The sequence below is a fragment of the Halictus rubicundus genome, chromosome 4 (assembly GCF_050948215.1).
Source record: "Halictus rubicundus isolate RS-2024b chromosome 4, iyHalRubi1_principal, whole genome shotgun sequence".
In the NCBI taxonomy this organism is placed as follows: domain Eukaryota; kingdom Metazoa; phylum Arthropoda; class Insecta; order Hymenoptera; family Halictidae; genus Halictus; species Halictus rubicundus.
Genome location: NC_135152.1, coordinates 1,216,243 through 1,237,782, shown reverse-complemented (window position 1 = coordinate 1,237,782; position 21,540 = coordinate 1,216,243). Strand labels below are relative to the sequence as shown.

The following is a 21,540-nucleotide window of genomic DNA, read 5'->3' as shown; positions in this document are numbered from 1 at the left end:
CGTGACCGCCATTCGAGTTTCATTCCAGAGATATTAGCGAAAAACTGCAGAGGTAATGTGACAACGAGTCCTGCGTATATCTACGCGCCCGTGGCAATGTATGTGTTAGCATGTGTTGGTCGGCTGAATCGGGCTCACGAGGCAGGAATCAGTTTCACGAAACGCTTGTACATTTACGGTTTTGATGACATGGCAACAGTGAGGCGAAGGATTATATGTGGCAACCATGTCTAGTCGCTAGCTTTCTCTCTCAATTTTCGTTTCTCTCTTCCGCTACTACTCAATCTTCTTACCATCCTCAATCGGCATTTCATATATTCTTTTTTACCGATATGTCGTAGACGCGACGTAGTTCCACAAAAAAAATTTTAACCATTCCACAATGAGTTTTCCCTACTGACCGTTCGAGGACCGTTCAAGAATTGGCGTGACAGTCAAGGTCAAATTCCTGCCGGCCCCCTTAAGGGCCAGTTTTCCTACGTGGCCTTGAGTCGCCACGCTCCAAACAGGAACTAGGAGAAGCTTCCTAGCGATCTTCACGCTACGAACGGCCGCATAGGAGAAGCTCAAATGACAGTGTGTGTGCCGTGTGCGTGTGCCATGGTTTGCTGCACACAACGCTAGATCGTACAAGGTTGCAAGGGTTCGGGAGGCCACGATTTATGGCCCGATAATGCAAAGATCGGGCTTTCCAAGGGTGAAAAGCGTTAGATAAAAGATAAATCTAGGTCGCTTGACTACCGGCAGGTCCTACTTTTGCGTTTTCTAGGCGTAATTTGCAAAATTCGGCAAAATTTGCACATAAGGACAATTTTCTTAAATAACCGGGTTCTTATGGAGACCGTTGGACTCAAGCGACCTAGCAGTGACATATACAATGTCAATGCAACCTTTATTGTATTGTATAATTACGTATTAAACACAGGAATCGTGGCCCCCGAAAACCATCCCGCACCTATTATTTCAATTAAATATAGTTCCGGCATTTTTCGCTACGAGCGCTGTATTCTGTTTCCGATCATTGTCGCATGATGCCTGTCAGAGAGGCTATCTGAGCACGCGTGGCCGACATCGTAAACAACGGCGCTGCCGTAGCTTCGTTCGTACAGCCGTGCCGCGATGAGAATAGCAAGGTTTCGGGAGGCGGCGATTCCTGACTCTATAATACAAAGGTGGGGCCTGTCAGTGGTCAAAAGCGGTAGACGAAGGATAAATCTAGATCGCTTGACCACCGGCAGGTCCTACTTTTGCGTTGTCGAGCAACATTTTCCATTATTCGGTCGCATGACGCCTGTCAGAGAGGCGATCTGGGCACGCGTGGTCGACATCGTAAACGACGGCGCTGCCGTAGCTTCGTTCGAACAGCCGCGTCGCGGCACACTCACACACCGCCAAGTCGGCCTGTACGTGTACCGATGAGACTAGCAAGGGTTCGGGATGCCGCGATTCCTGACTCTATAATACAAAGGTGGGGCATGTCATTTGTCAAAAGCGGTAGACGAAGGATAAATCTAGATCGCATGACCACCGGCAGATCCTACTTTCCGCTTGTTAGGGAAGGAGGGGCGTAGATGTGTGAGAAAAAAGACAACTTTCTTTATTTTATTTATTTATTTATTTATTTTATTTTGTTCTTTTAAGTTAGGGTTAGAGTTAGGATAGTAGCGGGGAAAGGAAGGAGGTGTAATAGAAATGTAACCCTGAGGGGAACAATAAATGAAGAAAGTATATTTAAATATATTAAAAATAATAAACTTTATTTATTTTTCACAATCTAATATTTATGTAGGGGGCCGCGCGGCCCCCGCGGCCGCCACGCCACCCGCCGCCGCCAAGCCCGCCGCGGCCGCCACGCCACCCGCCGCCGCCACGCCCCCCGCTGCCACTCGTAGATCCACCCTATTGCTTCGGGATTTTTCGGGAAATACAAAGAGTTGCTAGAGCCTGGGAAAAACACAGAGCGTCTGGCAATCGTCAAGCGCAAAGCTAAAGAAGGGCAGGATGGGACCTCTGGCAACTTTATGGCACGGTCCTAGAAAACTACATACAATTGCTAACTGTACGCCTTGGGAACGGACACGATTGGGAAATTAGCTAAATTTACGGTGACAAGGCCACTCCGTACTTAATTTCTAAAAATCCCAAAAGTCAAGTTCCAAGAGCGTAAAGCAATACCCATGCCATAACCAGATGTCCCAATCCAGAGTTAGGCATTATTCCGATAAAAAATTGTTTAAATAACGATTCGAATAAAAGACACTTCATCTTTATGCGTTTATTCGAAGCCTTCGAATAAAAGATACAGATAGAAGATGAAAATATTATTCGAAGTTCGAATAAAAAAAATTTTCTTTATTCGTCGGATAAATTCTCGTCGAATAAAATTATTCATTCGATACTCGTCGAATAAAGATACTTTTTTTATTCGAACCTTCGAATAACGAATAAAGATAAAGTATCTTTTATACGAATCGTTATTTAAATAATTTTTTATCTAAATAATGCCCAACTCTGCCTGGCAGCAGGCGACGCGATAGCTAATGACCGATTTGGGTCTCACAGCTATCGATTGTCTAAGCATTGACTGTTTATTGACGGTGAGAATGTTTAGAAAAGGCAAGCGACCCGACGTCGTATTGCCAAAGATAAGGGACTCATTGTCCTGAAGGATCTGGCCACGGAGTGGGGAAGGCTATGCCTTTTAGTAAGAGGACTGTGATGAACCCCACGGCACTTACCCCAGAACCTTGGGACCAGAAACTCCTAGTTTCTAACATATGAGATAATAAACATTTTTATATTAAAAATGCAATATAAAATATTTTATTTGCCCTATATTTCAATATATCAACATGACTTCCAACAATTTCCTCATTTTGAAAATAATATCTAACTACTGAATTTTTATAAAACCGGTATCTCTGAAACTTCAATACGAAATACGCACTTTCTTCGAATGTTTGGAGATGTCCAATTTTTTTTAAACAAACATGTTTGCATAATCAGAAAAAAATGTAAAAAATACACATTAATAATCACAACGAAGACACAGCGAACATAATAATATAAGCGGGGTCAACCGAGAAGTTCGATATAAAATCGGGAATTTTATGCTTTCGGATTTGTGTCAAAATCAATTTTTCCACCTGAAATTCTGAAAAAAATCTCACTCCTGTATGCTAGTAAGTAGAATATCCCTGAATTTTTTCGTAATTTTTGTTGGTCACGGTGTGACTAAAAATCAATTTGATTCGGGGGTCACTTTTGAACATCTTAGACGGCTATAGCGAAAAAATAAAAAAAAATTATTTTAAAAATGCAAAATATATTTCCGTCACATTTTTTAGGAAAATTTGTAGTCCAAATTTCGCTGTAATAAGTTTTTTAGAACAAAAGTTATAGCGAAATGTGATCGCGACTCGCACGTTCGAAACTTTGGTAACGTGAATAATTGCGGAGGAACCCGTCGAACGTCGCATAGGTAGCGAACACGAACAGAGAAAAGGTGCGTGTGTGCGTAGTGCGGAAGGAGGGAAATGGGTGGCGATGTTTGGCGGTTTGGGCATTCCGTCCACGACTGGAAACGACGGTACACAACCACGTGCACATCATAAACAACGCATTATACGGTACGTATAAATGTTTATAATCAGTATTTTATACTAATATTGTAAAGTGTACATTGTTGGGTAGGAACGAAAGTTCGTAGGGTTTCCAAATTGAAATTGAAAAATAGGAAAGATATTTAGAAATCCGACAAGAAGTAATAGAACAGAAGGGAAAATATGTTATTGAATAATTCTAAGAATACATATCTATCGGTAATTGTGCATAAGAAGCCACACGACATCGACTTCGAAGCTCTTTCAATATGTTGTCGAGATGGAGATTTTGAACAATTTTTCCCCATGCATGCCGCCGCCGAATTGTGGATTCGGGGCCTCGAAAACCTGGCACAAATTCGAAGTGTGAACATTCGAGAATTCATGATGACTCGTATGTAAATGGTACAATATGATCTTGTAGAATTAGTAAAAAGTAATGATGTTGAAAGCGTAAATTCGGTGTCATTGCAGTTCAAAATTGGTCATTGCTATCGAGTTTAGTTATACCGTGAAAAATACATGTTCTAATATGTTAATATTTTTATAAGTACGCGACATTATTTACCAACCAAATGAAAATATGGCTTGATCGTCTAGTGGTAAGTAAAGGATTACATGTCGTGGTATTTGGAAAATATTCTAATATTTAATTACAGAGAACTGTTTTTGTTACTTTGAAAAAATAGTCAAATTTGCATACATTTCTAAGCTGTTTGTTATGTTCCCAGTGGGTTCCAGACAAATTTTTTTGCAAAATGTCGAGAGTTTATCTAACTGTAATGCTAAAAAAGAACAAGTTGCACCTTTTTTGCACTGCCAGAGAAATTACATATTTTTTTACGTGCAGTACGATCGATCTATATTTCGACGATATTCGTCTTCTGGTCGGACTGCTCTGTTCAGCCAACGTACATCGCGACATTGTATACAAACTTGGCCATGATGTTTCAATGTTTTCGCTTACGGTGGCTGAGCAGTACAGTCCGCTGCAACTTTTTGTTTTTTAGTATTACAGTTAGATAAACGCACTGTGCACATAACAAACAGCTTAGAAATGTATGCAAATTTGACTATTTTTTCAAAGTAACAAAAACAGTTCTCTGTAATTAATTATTAGAATATTTTCCAAATACCACGACATGTAATCCTTTAATTACCACTAGACGATCAAGCCATATTTTCATTTGGTTGGTAAATAATGTCGCGTACTTATAAAAATATTAACATATTAGAACATGTATTTTTCACGGTATAACTAAACTCGATAGCAATGACCAATTTTGAACTGCAATGATACCGAATTTACGCTTTCAACAATCATTACTTTTTACTAATTCAACAAGATCATATTCTACAATTTACACACGGGTCATCATGAATTCTCGAATGTTCATACTTCGAATTTCTGCAAGGTTTTCGAAGCCCCGAATCCACAATGCGGCGGCGCACAGTGGGCAATTTGGACAAAATCGGATTCAAAATCAAAGAACTTTCGATAGAAATGAGGTAGAGCGATGAAATTTTTTTTAAATAAAAGCTGAAACTTTGTAGAATATGGGAAAAATAGGGAGATTATTACCATCCAATCATTTCAACGAAAAAATGACTTCATTAGTTTTTGTCACAAAAATCTATTTTTTACAAAATCCTGATATTGAAGACAAATTTTGAGACCAGATTTGAAATCAGCGTGAAAAAATCTATGGGAAATGATGTATAGCATGTTAAAAAAAAAATTTTTCCGCGCGTGGTATTGGAAAAACCATAATTTTCTTGAAATTGTGCAAGTTTAACGAATTTTCTCTAGGTTAAAAAACGTTCGTACCATAATCTCCATATTTTTCCCATATTCTACAAAGTTTCAGCTTTAATTTAAAAAAAGTTTCATCGCTCTACCTCATTTCTATCGAAAGTTCTTTGATTTTGAATCCGATTTCGTTCAAATTGCCCACTGTGCGGCGGCCTGCATGGAGAAAAATTGTTCCAAATCTTCATCCCTACAACATATTCAAAGAGCTTCGAAGTCGACGTCGTGTGACTTCTTATGCAGAATTACCGATAGATATGTATTCATAGAATTACTCAATAACATATTTTCCCTTCTGTTATATGACTTCTTACTGTATTTCTAAATACCTTTGCTATTTTTCAATTTCAATTTGAAAACCCTACGAACTTTCATCCCTACCCAATATCATGTGATAATGATATTTTATATTGTATTGTGTTTTTGTTTGTAATGTAGATGGAACAGATTCCCACCAACACAGCGGCAGTGGTGCCAATGTAACGCCCAAAGGCTATAGCCGGTTTTGGGGGCCAAATCGGCCCTGGAAGGGATTTTATTCCAATTTGCGCCATTCGATAGCCTACCAAAAAAGATATCTTTCAGCCAAGTTTTAGCCCTATAGCTCATCTGTAAGGGTAGTTACAGAGGAAAAACGAAAATCCAGTTTTTGGCCCATTTTCCCCATTTAATGACAATTTAAAATTCTGAAAAAAATCTGACACATTTCGGACACCAAACCATATACTTTGAGTCGTTTTCAGATTTTTCCGTTGTAAACTCTGGCTGTAAAAATCGAAAAATACGAAAAAAATCGAAAAAATGCAGATTTCATATGGAAATCTAAGAGTGACCCAATCAGAATTAATTTAGCAATAAGATATTGTCCTAAGTATTATGCTCAATTTTTTTCAAATTCCTGCGATTGGTGCGTCATAGTAGGAAAAAATAAAAACCACATTTTTTTGGCGTTTTTTCCGTGAAACACTAAGTTATAATTATCGTAAAAATATATTATGTAATATTAAACATCTCTAAGTTCAGGGAAACATCGTCCAGACTTTAAAAATTGCGTAATACAAAAAACGACAATTATACTACGCAGGATATATCCCAATATTTCGAAGGTATTTTCAACGGCGCCGGTTGGTGCAGTAGCTACGGTCTCCGACTGGGAGTCGGCTGCCGACCGTTGACCGAACAGGACGTGTTAGCATCCAGCCAACTTCAGCTCACTGTTTCTTTGGTTAACCTATACGCCGCGGATTCGTATAGTGATATTATATGCGAATCCTTTATCGCTGAACATTTATTTAGTGCGGTATAGTACTTTTATTAACCGAATCTTGATTCCCGGGTCGCAGCAGGATTCCCTGCTCGCCCATGGATCCGATGGCGAGCTTCCCTTCTCCGAAAACCAAGCGTTCCATCACGTCGGATTCGGAGGACGGGGAGAGCCCCCAGCCCGGCACCAGCTCCGAATTCAGACGGCCGAAGGTACCTAAACTGAATTCGCTTCAGCTAGAGCTCCTCTACAAAGACTTTCTAAAAGAAAATAATGTGCCATCTAACAATAAGGTTAAGCCTAACCTAAAGGTGGCCCGCGGACCTGTTACGAACACGCTGGTCAAGGGGGCAGTGCAGGCCTCTTCTACAACCAACCTCACTCCTATCGATGGCATGGCCTCCGAAATTTGGGAAACTCCCAAAAAAACAAGCAAAATCCCCCAAACCGACACACCTTCACCTATTCTTGACGCTGCTAACTTCAATAGATTTCAACCGCTCTCGAACAAAAACACTATTGATCAAGATGCCTCCTTCACTACAAACAGCCACTCTGTCAAATCAACATCTAAATTTGGCAAACCGCCTCCAATTTTCACATTGAATTCCACGATTCATGAATTGATAAATATTATCGTAGCTCTGGGCATCCCCAAAAAAGCCTTCCTAATTAAAGAAGTCAAAAAGGACTCTCACACCATCTATGCCAGCGACACCGATATACACACCACCATTTGCGATGGGCTGATTGATAAGAAGATCCAATTCTATACATTCACGCAAAAACACTTGAAACCCATTTCAATCATTTTAAAAGGCATCAGAGGCTCATTCAGCCCAGAGGAAATAAAACAGGAATTAGAAGATCTAGGGATACCCAATTTAAAAATCACAAATCTCGCCAAATTCTACTATAATAAAAGCACACCTGAAAAACACCATTTCATTGTCCAACTCTCCAGCGATAGCAAGACTACAGACCTCTTCAAGATAAAAGCCATAGCATACCAAAAAGTCCACTGGGAACACCTCAGAAAACAAAAAATATTTCAATGTAAAAAATGTCAAAGACTTGGCCACGCCAGCAAGAATTGCCATCTGCCGTTCCGTTGTGTCAAATGCTCCCTGACCCACGAGCCAGGCAAATGCAGCGTCGAAACCCTTAACAGTCGTGACAATCTCAAATGCGCCAATTGTAATCAACAAGGTCACCCTGCCTCATACAAAGGATGTCCCTTTATCAAATTTGCTCTCGCAAATAAAAAAGAGCAAAAGACTTCCCAAACCCGCTCAACCCTAAGAAACCTCAACCGTATCTCTGCCACCATCAGGGAAAATACTTCATATGCTCAAGCAGCCAGCCTTCAAGATCCCAAACAGCCCCCGCCTACGAAGACCACTCATCCCCCCCAGCCCGTATACGTAACGCCCAATCCAATAACTGCCCGAGACGACTCCAGCAACCCCAATTCAATCAACCCTCCTAGCTGGGTAACCGATTTAAAAAATGAATTAACCATATTAGTTTCAACCCAATTTAAAACATTAGCTGCACAAATTTCTGCTAACTCCGAAAAAATTGAATTCATACTAAATACAATTTTCAATAGAGATCATGGACCATAACTTCACACTCAGCAATCAAATTAGAATAGCGGCAATCAATGTCAACTCAATAATAGCCAACTACAGAAGATTAGAACTTTGCCAATTTTTAAAAAACTACGATCATGACATAATATTTCTATCAGAAACTAAGCTCAACCCCTCCCATAAAATCTCATTTAAAGATTATACAATAATTAGAAGAGACAGACCAAATGCTATTCAAGGGGGTGGTACGGCCATTCTAATTAGCAAAAACTTATCATTCGAAGAAGTTACACACCCATCCTCTGCAAATAATGAAATATTAGAATACACCATCATCAAATTAAAATTAAACAATAGTAATATATTATTTCTAGTCAGCGCATATGCCAAAAATGACAGCCGAAGTCTATTTTTATCAGAGTTAGATTTTCTTTTCGATAGCCTTAAGTTACATAATATTAACACTTACTACATTGTAGCGGGAGATTTCAATGCCAGAAGGAAAACCTGGGGCGACAGATGTGATAACCAAAGAGGCAGATACTTTAGACAATGGGAAACAAATCACAATTTTAAATTCAAACTTAAAATCATCACACCGGCTTTCGCCACATTCAAACCTGCCCAGTCGTACTTAGATATCTGCCTCGTTGACTCCAGACTCGATTTAATTAACAATACCCAAGGTAGAGCCCTAACCATTCCATACGACAGTGACCATGCAGCCCTTACTCTATCTTTTAAACTACACACCGGCACCCTTCCGTGGGAAAACCACCCGCCACCCAATTTTATCTACAACTTCAAAGCCACTAATTGGGAAAAATTCACTAAACGCCTCTCCAAACTCCACACCAACAACATCCCTCCCGATCGTAATCTAACCCTCGAAGAAATAGACCATAACCTCAATACCCTTAACGAAGCAATCAAACTAGCAATTTCCACTTCCATCCCTAAAGTCAAATCCAAAGATAGCATTAACAGATATCTAAACAACAGAATTCTAAAACTCCAAAAACAAAAAAAGTACATCGTCTCCCTTTTACACCACCTTCACATAACAGATCCATTAAAAAGAAACCCCATCACAAGATACGCCATAACACTACACAAAAAACTTTTAATAGCACTACAACAAGAATTTAAAATAGCTGCTGAAAATTACTGGACCAACACTATAAAAAAAATTGATTACCGCAACCCCGACAAATTTTTCCCAAAAATTAATGCTATCTTCAGACCTAAACAACCATCCAAGATAGATGAACTTCATATACACGAAAGTAATAGCAGCATTATCAACAGATGCAATTATGATCTCCCCAATACCAAAAAAATCAACAATAACTACATCATTAATACCCCTAAAGATAAATTAAACACAATAGGCGCATTCTTTGAAGAAATAAATTCACCGCGACCCTTAAACGACGGCTCCCTTCTGAAAAAGATAGTCGATAAAACCGCAGACTCTGTCAAATCAGAATTCTTCACGGCTAGATCTAGAGGCTCCTATATTATACAATTCAGCCCAACCAACTCTGCCATTAATCCATCTCTCCCTGATCACACCCTTGACCCTTTCTGCTGCCCCCTCACTGTATCCTATATCCTCAAGAAACTTCCCAACAAAACCTCCAGTGGTCTAGACGGTATCCCACCCATAGTCCTTAAACACCTTCCCACAAACCTAATCATCAAGCTCACAATTCTCTTTAACAATTCCATTAATTACAGTTATTTCCCTAAAGCCTGGAAAAGTGCTAAAGTCTTGCCAATCTTAAAAAAAGGCAAAAATCCTAAAGACCCCTCGAGCTATCGCCCCATTAGCCTCACCCCTAGCATCAGCAAAATATTTGAAGCCATTGTCAATAACAAAATTTCAAATATCTGCTACATCAACAGAATAATCCCCGATCACCAATTTGGTTTCAAACAGTCCCATTCTACCACTCATGCCGTCCATAAGCTACTAACCGACATCTCCAAAAAGGTCAGCAATAGCCAACTAGTGGGTGCTGCCCTCCTCGACATAGAAAAGGCTTTTGACTCAGTTTGGCTGAATGGATTGCTATACAAACTGCACAAAAAGAACTTTCCAACCTGGCTAACTCATTTAATCTGGGACATGGTCACCGGAAAATCTTTTTTCACCTGGGATGGCAAACACTTGTCTTCATCTAAATTCAATATCAAAGAAGGGCTCCAACAGGGTACCGTTAATTCACCGATCCTTTTTAATATTTATTTAAGCGATCTCCCCAAATTATTTAAGTTCAACGAACCTAATAGTCCCGGCCTAATTGCATTCGCGGACGATGTCATTGTCTATGTTTCGGGTAACAGAGTCGAGTCGGTACAAAACGATCTCGACACAATTGTAAATAAAATCAATCAATATTACACAGCTTGGAACCTGAGACTAAATCCGAAAAAATGTGAAACCATTTTATTCAGAAAGCCTCTCGACATGCTCAACTCCAAAACAAAAGCTGGCAGTAAACACTTCCGCATCTCAGCCACAATACCAGGTACTCACAATAAAGAACTCATCCCACACAAAAAAATAGTAAAATACCTTGGAGTCCACATTGACTACCTCCTCCGCGGCAATAAACACATAGATATACAACTTGATAAAGCCAACAAAGCCTTTCACGCCAACAGCAAAATCTTCTATAACAAATACCTAACTAACCGAACAAAAATCATTTTATACATGTTACTAATCCGCCCCATAGTTACTTACGCAGCGCCCATCCTATGGAACATGAACCACACAACCGCAGAAAAAATCAGACAAATGGAGCGCAAATGCTTGAGAGCCTGCCTCCGACTATATAGATCAATAAGTTCAGATTGGCAACATTACGTAAAAAACCAAACAATATACAACAAGGCCGACATACCTAGAATTGATCTATTCATGATCAAGCTCACGAGAGATTATTATAGTAAACTACCATTCATAGACAATGCCATCGTCCGCTCTTTATCCGAACAAGACGACGCTACTTCCCGTAGACAACTTGCCACAGGATATACCACCCCACAAGCGTTCCTATTTTGCGATATTAACGGCCTTATCCAAAACGCCGACAACACTCCAATTATTTATCACTGGCGCAGGAACAAAGCCGATAAAAGAGTTGCTCTTAACCACAACGACTTCATAACGAACAGAGACAAATTCAAATTCTCCTCAATTATCCCTAACCGAGATTATCTAGACTTCCACAGACTAGATTTCAAAAAATACTGGTGGCTATCACCTAACACCACCCATTTAAGCAACCTCAACGCGCGAAGGCCAAGTCAACCCCGACCGAGGCCCCGATAATCCGCGCAAACAGTATTAGCTCAAATTTTAGCCAAACACAATGGCGCTTACTAAACGTGCTTTTCGCCTCTATGTAAATAGCCTTCCCTCTCCCCTTCCTTCTTCCCTTTTCTCTGTCAAGCTATCCTTTCTCTATGATATTTTTCTTTTTTGTTGTTATCTGTTATCTGTTATTTGTTATTAATTATTATTAGCTCTTAAAACTGGTTCGAGGGTTTTTCGTCACCCTCTTTTCCCTTGACTGATAGCTCAGTATACTGTGGCAACAACTGTACAACCCCTCTGGTTCCTAAACCCATATATTGTAATTAGTCTAAGTTAGTTATAACAAAGTTGTCTATCTATTAGAATCGATACTTTCGATCAAACAGATATTTATTAAGTTATTGTTTGGTTTTTTTTATGTCACGTTTTTGGTACCTTATGTAGTCTTTGAATGTACGCACACCTCCAATAAACGTTTTTACAAAAAAAAAAAACTACGGTCTCCGACTGCGGAACCGCTGAAGACTTTTTGGACCAGGTTCGGATCTCGCCTCGGTCCAATTTTTTTTTTTCTTTAATCACATGTTTTTTCGATTTCTAACCGTATGATTGTTGTTACGCTGTTGTAAAAACATTTTTTAACTATGTTTAAACTATTTTTTAATAATTTTCCGGAAAAATATTTTTGGAGTACTTTCGGCCTTTAGTCATCTACGGGCTGTATTACTTATCTACTTAACATTTTTTTTACATAGAATAAGTGCATTGACTTGTCTATTAAATCTTTTATCTTTAGTCGGTACTTTACTTATTGTTAATAATAAATCTAGTGTTATATTGGGGTCGGGAGGTATTGTTGTATCTGTTTCTGTCAAGTAAAAATATTATTAGGGATATTATGAAAACGATGTTTATGCTTCGGAAAACTATAACCATTGTTGTCTGGAAAAATTCCTGATGAAGGACATTTTCGATTCAGGACTTTGGGCATTTAACTGAAACAATCGAGCCGTGGACATTGCTTTATTGAGGTGTTCCAATAGTCTTTGCTGTTTTTTATTATATCTTTTACAAGCAACGAGCAGCTGTCGCAGAAAAACGCCGTTTAAAAACATATCTTCCACCGATATTTTTGATTTTCCGGAAATGACAGAAGACGATTTGAAGATACTTTTCACGGGATCATACCAATTATCTTAAGCTGTTTCGTATTTGGCCGAGATAATGGATGAACACGATAATAAAATTAATGTCCGTTATTTAATAGAAAATAATAATATTGTAAAATTGGAAGTAAAATCGCGACATATCAACCGCAAAACGTACAAATGCTACATAGATTATATACCAAACACAACTGGTCATTCCGGTATAAAACGGTATTGTTGTGAATGTGCCAATGGTAATCGCACTATTGGATGTTGCTCACATGTAGCTGCTATCATTTAATATTTATTTTATGCTCGATACGACACAGACATAGTTCGGCCAGCAGAGTTGCTCACCAGAATTTTCAATAACGACCAAATAACACCGACAATTGACGAAGATAGCGACGAAGACTGAAAACGCCATACATGATTCCACTGCATACCAATCCACCTATAATTATTACAGATTATTCCTAATAATACTTCATGTATATATTTTCTGTCACAAAAATAATCAATCCCTTATTCCATGTAAAAAAATGTTAAGTAGATAAGTAATACAGCCCGTAGATGACTAAAGGCCGAAAGTACTCCAAAAATATTTTTCCGGAAAATTATTAAAAAATAGTTTAAACATAGTTAAAAAATGTTTTTACAACAGCGTAACAACAATCATACGGTTAGAAATCGAAAAAACATGTGATTAAAGAAAAAAAAAAATTGGACCGAGGCGAGATCCGAACCTGGTCCAAAAAGTCTTCAGCGGTTCCGCAGTCGGAGACCGTAGCTACTGCACCAACCGGCGCCGTTGAAAATACCTTCGAAATATTGGGATATATCCTGCGTAGTATAATTGTCGTTTTTTGTATTACGCAATTTTTAAAGTCTGGACGATGTTTCCCTGAACTTAGAGATGTTTAATATTACATAATATATTTTTACGATAATTATAACTTAGTGTTTCACGGAAAAAACGCCAAAAAAATGTGGTTTTTATTTTTTCCTACTATGACGCACCAATCGCAGGAATTTGAAAAAAATTGAGCATAATACTTAGGACAATATCTTATTGCTAAATTAATTCTGATTGGGTCACTCTTAGATTTCCATATGAAATCTGCATTTTTTCGATTTTTTTCGTATTTTTCGATTTTTACAGCCAGAGTTTACAACGGAAAAATCTGAAAACGACTCAAAGTATATGGTTTGGTGTCCGAAATGTGTCAGATTTTTTTCAGAATTTTAAATTGTCATTAAATGGGGAAAATGGGCCAAAAACTGGATTTTCGTTTTTCCTCTGTAACTACCCTTACAGATGAGCTATAGGGCTAAAACTTGGCTGAAAGATATCTTTTTTGGTAGGCTATCGAATGGCGCAAATTGGAATAAAATCCCTTCCAGGGCCGATTTGGCCCCCAAAACCGGCTATAGCCTTTCTGTAAATTATCGCAGATGACGTCACCCCTAATTTTTGAACACAAAGGATCGACTGTTGACTGGACTACGTCCAGTTGATAACAACATAGGACAAACACAGGAGAACGGATGACATCACCCCTAATTTTTGAGCCACAAAGGATCGACCGTTGCCCGGAATTTGCCCGATTGATAACAACATCTTATAAATACAAGAGAACGGATACGGATCATCAGTCGCTAAGGAACCACAAAAGTACGCGGATCGAAATACTGTCGGTTTATTTATGTAATACTGAATAAAGAGAGTCAATGCTGGACAACAGTCTAGCATCTGCTTATTTTTATTAACAATCGAGTTATTATTACGTGACACCAGCACCGGCGGGGGTGGCGCCAGCACCACCGACGGCTCCAGCAACGCTGTCACTACCGGCGGCAGTGACGGCGGCCGTCGCACAGTGGGGTATTTGGCCCGAAAAACCGGAAAAAATTATTTAAGCGTTATATACAGGCTCAATGCCACAATGTAGGTGGTCGTTGAATTCGTCTGAACATCAGCTATAACATTATGAGATCGAAAATATATCTTAACAGTTAAAAAATTAAATTGATCCTCACTTTTTATAAAAAAAAAATTTTTTCCGAAATTTTATGTATTGAAATTTGTAGACATCTGAATACTGTTAATCTTTTGTTCGAACCTTTTTTTCGTCAGATTATCGGAAACCCTTGAAAAATCGTGGCGCTTGTGGAGTACGTGCACCGAAAAGCTAGAAAAAGTATTTTTACACGTAAATTATGTTAAAATGATGTAAATTATTATTGTAATACAAAATATGTAGATCATGAAATGTTTTAATAAGTAGATATGTATTTTAAGAATATTTTTAAATTATTACCATTAATTTGCGTACGTAAAACACTTCTAAACGCTAATACTAAATTAGCTATAAAACGTCAATCTGGACAAATCTGGAACCAAACTTTATTAGCTTGGAATCGCAAATCTCTACCGAATATAATGAGACCAGAAAGACCATCGGGACTCACTCAGAACCATAATAAAATCGTTAATGAAGTCTTATAATTGTAAAAATAATTTCTGAATTATTGATCATATTCAAATATTAATAACTTTATAAATGAGTATAATAAAAAAGTGAAAACAGTCTGAGAGTGTAGTCCATACTTACCTAAAAGATGTCCATAAAGCAAAAAATTACACAGCTTTTTTAAAGCATGTAAAAATCACTAATAAATGTACGATATGTTATAGCATGATTGGAAAGGCAATACAAGTCATAGAATCTCTCGACTTTCGATTAAGTTTAGACATTCATAAACTTACAAATGAATAAAAACAATTTAGTACAATGTTCTACACACATTCAACAACTTCGAGCAATAAAAAAATTACAGTTTACGTTAAATTTTTGAAATTGACTTTTTTCCGGCTTTTCGGGCCAAATACCCCACTGTGCGTCGCCCGCCTTAGGATTGGGAGGCCAATCACAAATGTAGTGAGTAGACGGTATATTTTATCATTCGTAAAGATTTATTATTTATTTCTACAACGTTACATTTTTTCCAACAGAAAATTGAAAACGGCCGCGGCGACGTTGCCAACACATCCGCTGCCCCGGCATCAACGCCCCCCCCCCCCCTCCACCAAGCCCCGTCATCCAAATGACGGAGGAAATGCTTGTGAGTTAGAAAAACATAAAAATATGTTATATATATGTTAAATATAAATCTTGTATATAAATGTTGTGTACATGTTTCAGGCAAAGCTCATGAAAAACATGAAAAGAAATTCATATCGAAGAGGGGGCCGGCGCGGTGGCCGCGGCTGGCGAGGCGGCTACAGGGGGCGCGGAGGCCGCGGGGGGCGTAAAGGCAGCGGGGGGCGTGGCAACAAATCTATCACAATAAATATGTAAAAAAAAATATATTCTATTATGTTTTTTTATTTTCCTAACTTTTCCTTTTTCATATCATCCTCAAAATATGCATCCATTTTTTCCCCATTTTTTCTCCTCGGCATTATCGAGGAATGATTCGCGGCATCCCGGACCCTTGCTATTCTCATCGGTACACGTGCACGCCGACCTGGCGGTGTGTGAGTGTGCCGAGGCACGGCTGTTCGAACGAAGCTACGGCAGCGCCGTCGTTTACGATGTCGGCCACGCGTGCTCAGATCGCCTCTCTGACAGGCATCATGCGACCGAATAATGCAAAATGTTGCTCGAAAATGCAAGAGTCGGACCTGTTTGATGGCGAGCGCTCTAGATTTATCTTTTATCTAGCGCTTTTGACTCCTGATGAGCCCCATCTTTGCATTATCGAGGAATGATTCGCGGCATCCCGGACCCTTGCTATTCTCGTAGGTACACGTACACGCCGACCTGGCGGTGTGTGAGTGTTGCGCACGACTCTCATTCGAGCATAGTGACTGCTGACGACGACAATGATCGGAAAGAGAATACAGCGCTCGTAGCGAAAAATGCCGGAACTATATTTGAGCAAAATAATAGCTGTGGGATGGTTTTTCGGGGGCGGCAAATCCTTTGTTTAATACGTAATTATACAATATAATAGGCGTTGCATTGACATTGTATATGTCACCGCTAGAGCGCTCGCCGTCAACATTCTCAATAAGAACCCGGTTATTTAAGAAAATGTGTCCTTATATCTACATTCTGCCGAATATTGCAAATTACGCCTAGAAAACGCAAAAGTAGGACCTGTTCGTTCGCGAGCGCTCTAGATTTATCTTTTATCTAACGCTTTTCACCCCTGGAAAGCCCCATCTTTGCATTATCGAACAATGATTTGCCGCCTCCCGAACCCTTGCAATCTTTTTCGTTCTTGCGGATCTAGCGTTGTGTGGGGCATACCATGGCACACGCACACGGCACGTACACGGCACATACACTGTCATTTGAGCTTCTCCTAGCGGCCGTTTGTAGCGTGAAGATCGCTAGGAAGCTTCTCCTAGTTCCTGTTTGGAGCGTGGCGACTCAAGGCCACGTAGGAAAACTGGCCCTTAACCACTTCGCGACCACCGACGAGTTATCTCGCGACGACTCTCTGGCGACGAAATACCGTGCGTACGACAACCATAGACGAGTTATCTCGCGACGCAATTTCGCTTCCGCTGTGCCACAGACGAGTTATCTCGCGACCAAGTTTCGTTCGTATATCGCCACCGATGAGCTATTGGGATGATTATTGGTACGAGAGTTATAATTTGAAAATATTTTTTTGAAGAATGATGTTTATTTGTCCTTTATATGAAATATTTGGAAGCATGGATCCACACATAGTGCTACATTACAGTTTTTACAATAATAACGTGTTTGACTTAACGTATTGACTTGGGGAAACATCGGTATGTAAAGCGAAAGGAGAGAAAACTTTATTTTTTCCCTTTAAAGTATAAATTGTCTTGTGGAATTTGATATTTCTTTACTAATCCGGTTAATATATTTTCTGAAATTTCCCGAAAACTTTTCTTGTCTGCGTGGAGACAATTCCATATTGCGAGGGTGTTACATATTGTAATGTCCAGCAAGTAAAAGAAGTATTTCTTGTACCATTTTAGTGTTTTTCGGAATGATTCGTATCCGTGTAAAAGTTGGTCTACATGATCTACTCCACCCATGTGCATGTTATAGTCTAAAATTATATTTGGTTTCTTTATGTACTGGCCTGTAGTGTGATCAATTTTCCCAGAAGTTTCCAAACGTGGGATATGTAAAGTAGTAAGACTTAATACCAATCTTTTATCCTTCCATCCGCAAAATGACATGAATTTGTTATATCGTACTATTAATTCGCCTTTCTTCGCCTTTATTCTTTTTACTTCCTCGTCACATGGCATACCTTTTCTCCCCATTCGAACTGTACCACAAACATGTGTGTCATGTTTATACAATTCTTCATATAATGGTGGAGAAGTGTACCAATTGTCGAGATATATAGTTCTTCCTTCATTTAATAGGTTTTTGGATAAATCCATCACAATAGAACCGGAAATTCCAAGTGACGTAGACTTTTGGTTATATAACAGTTGCCCACTGTATAATTTTAAATTGTAAACATATCCGGTTTCACATTTAGCTAAAATAAAAGATTTTAATCCAAATCTTGCCCGTTTACTTGGTATATACTGTTTAAATGAAAGTCTCCCTTTCCATAATAATAAGCTTTCGTCGACAACTATATGGCATCCTGGTCTATATGTTTTTTGGTAACGGTTTATTAAAATATCTATAATGGGCTGTATTTTATGTGCTCTGTCAGCAACATTATTATTATCGTCTGTATTATCGACTCTTAAAATGCAGGAATCGTAATATATACAGGGTGGCCCACATAACTCTGAACAGCTCAATATCTCGAAAACTATGCCATCGATTTTAAAGTTCTTAGTCTTAAATTGCATGGAACTGAAGGGCCTAGAACTCTCCTGGTTCTACCACAGATGTGACCACACTGGTACGTGGTGTACCAATGAGCGTTCATATATCTTTCGACAAACTAGAAAAACACGAATGGGTATGTAGAAGAGATAAGATGTTGTTCCCCAGAGTGTACGTTAAATTATTGTCCACAAAGCAAGATGCCAAACGATCACGAAATGATACTTCTGAAACAGTACCAGCAGACTCCCAAACCACATCATCGCATGAAGAGGTAGAAGAGGAATCATGCGTGAATGAAGATGTGGTGGGAATATTAAGAAGAGTTTCATTATTATTATTACTGACAGGCACGGATAAAGAAGACGTGCTGGGAATGTCCTGCAGATTATCAACACTAGGGGGACTTTGTAATTTATTGTCACCTGAAAACTTCCTCAAATTTGAGGCTATTTCGCGCCGAATACTTCGTTTCTGCCTAGCGCGTAATTTATTATACGGTTTTCGCGAAACCGAATTTTTAAAAAATCTACGATCCATGAGGGTAAAAGAAAACTGAATAAAGAATATACAAAATATATAATAATGTGTTACGTGTATTGGTAACAATACCACGTGGCAATACTTATCTGGCGTCTTCTCTGCTTCTATCCTTCCTTCCTTCGAATCCACTGTTCATCCAGTCTTCACTGCTTCAGAGTTAATTCACCAACTTAATAATTAGTAATTAACTAACAAAGGAATCACTAATCAAACACGACGGAATCAGTGCGCGTGTCGAAACACAGACACCTTCGTCGTGAGAGGTGTTATTCCCGGTCTGGTGTCGCAAACTGCACTGCGCATGATCGCGTAACGCGCAACACCTGACATACGCGCATCATAAATTGAAAGTTATACCACAGACGAGGTACATATAGGAGTAGACCAATCACCCAATGTATTTTTCTGTCTCACGCTCGGGGGGCTCTAGAGCCCCTGTACCATTCCGTGTCACATCCTACTGTATCATCCAGAACTAATATTGTCGAACCGATATTCTACAATGGCGCTGTTGCTGATATAATTTTAAATCTCATGTCGAGGATTCATATGATGAATGGAACAAAAGAATGTTGTTTCCTCTTAATTCCATTACGGCTGACACGCGAGTGCATCGAAGGAGACGTAACGTAATAATAATAATAACGTAACGTTTCCGGCTGAGAATATTTTGGTCCGGATCGAATCCCGCATGGAATGATTTTTTTTTCGTTAAACACTTTTTTCTTGTTCTTTCTACTACGTCAGTCTTCTTCCCTGTGCAATTACAACTACAACAGTGTAATAACATAATTATAAGAAATTAAATTAGTTCAATATTAGCCAAAAGTAAGAACGTACTTTAAATTTAATTTTAAAAAATACGACGTTCATATCACTAATTTCATATAACTATTTAATAGCTACCTATTCAATCTACTTCTGATATTGCTTTTCATTTGCAGCATATATATTCTAATAAATTTAATTATTTGGGATTGATAAAAGATTGAACAACAATATTTATAATAACTAGTTTTGAACATTTTTTAAGGGTAATTAAATTTAAAAAACAAAAAGAATTATTTAAAAATACAAAACATATTTCAGTGCATACCATTAAACCCGATTCTTTTTAATTTTTTCAGTTTAAATTTCACTTTGATATCTTTTTTAGTTCAAAAGTTATAGCAAAATATGCGCCTCGCCGAACCGGGAATCGAATGCGCTACTTCCAGACATAGTTGGGCACTATTTAGATAACAAATTATTTAAATAACGATTCGAATAAAAAATACTTTAACTTTATTCGTTATTCGAAGGTTCGAATAAAAAAAGTATCTTTGTGGAATAAATAATTTTATTCGACGAGAATTTATCCGATGAATAAAGATAATTTTTTTTATTCGAAGCGGATTTATTCGAACTTGGAACAATTTTTTCATCTTTTATCCGTATCGTTTATTCGAAGGCTTCGAATAAACAGCAACGAGGTCAGACGAGAGCCGAACTTCAAAGACCCAGCGACTGACAAACGGCATACAATGTAAGCAGATGGAGAAACGCGTACGAATGCAAGTTTAACTTTTAGATTTTTCAATATACCACCATAAAATTGCGACGGGTGAATTGAGGGGCTTTTCCTGATGAAAATGAGTCCAAATTCGAGTGTAATCGAACAAATTTATTGATACGTAATGTTACGATAAACATTACATTCTTATTGAAGATAGTCCAAATGATGTCGTGTTTGGACTCATTTTGATCGGGAGAAGCTCCACAGCTCATTCGTATTAACAATATTATTCTGATTAAAAACATAAAAGCATAAATTGCCAACAATGCACGATTCTCCATCTTCTTACATTGTAGGCCGTTGGTCGGTCGCTGGTCTTTGAAGTTCCGAGCTCGTAGAGTCGCGAGATATCGGTGTGAAACAACTACCAATCCAATTGCAAAACTTCATTGTTTTTCAGGATTTTTTTATGGGACTTGCGCCAACTAATTCGTGGCATTCTTCTGATTAAAATGACACTAAACACGGTACAAATTGGACTGTATTTAGCATTTTTATCCGTAGATTTATTCGAAGGCTTCGAATAAATCTTCGGATAACTTTTGCCAGCTCGAAGAATAAACGGCGACGAAGGCCGACGAGGACCGACGAGCGCCGAACGTCGAAGACCCAGCGACTGCCAAACGGCATACAATGTAAGCGGATGGAGAATCGTGCATTATTGGCAATTTATGCTTTTATGTTTTTAATCAGAACAATATTGTTAAGACGAATGAGTTGTAGAGCTTGTCCCGATCAAAATGAGTCCAAACACGATATCATTTGGACTGTCTTTAATGAGATTGTAATTTTTATCGTAACATTACGTATCAGTGAAACTTGTTCGATTGCACTCGAATTTGACCTCAT

General features: G+C 38.6%; 2 long non-coding RNA genes across 3 annotated transcripts in view; one reads left to right on the top strand and one right to left on the bottom strand.

Moving 5' to 3' along the window:
* LOC143353117 (uncharacterized) overlaps positions 1-458 on the top strand; it is a 189,666-nt gene extending 189,208 nt beyond the window's left edge. For both annotated transcript variants that reach the window (XR_013082077.1, XR_013082078.1), the window contains exon 2: positions 29-458. This is a non-coding gene — a long non-coding RNA (uncharacterized LOC143353117). The remainder of the gene's footprint in view (positions 1-28) is intronic.
* The window catches only part of LOC143353118 (uncharacterized), a 231,828-nt gene that overhangs the window by 187,730 nt on the left and 22,558 nt on the right, over positions 1-21,540 (bottom strand). The window lies entirely within an intron of this gene.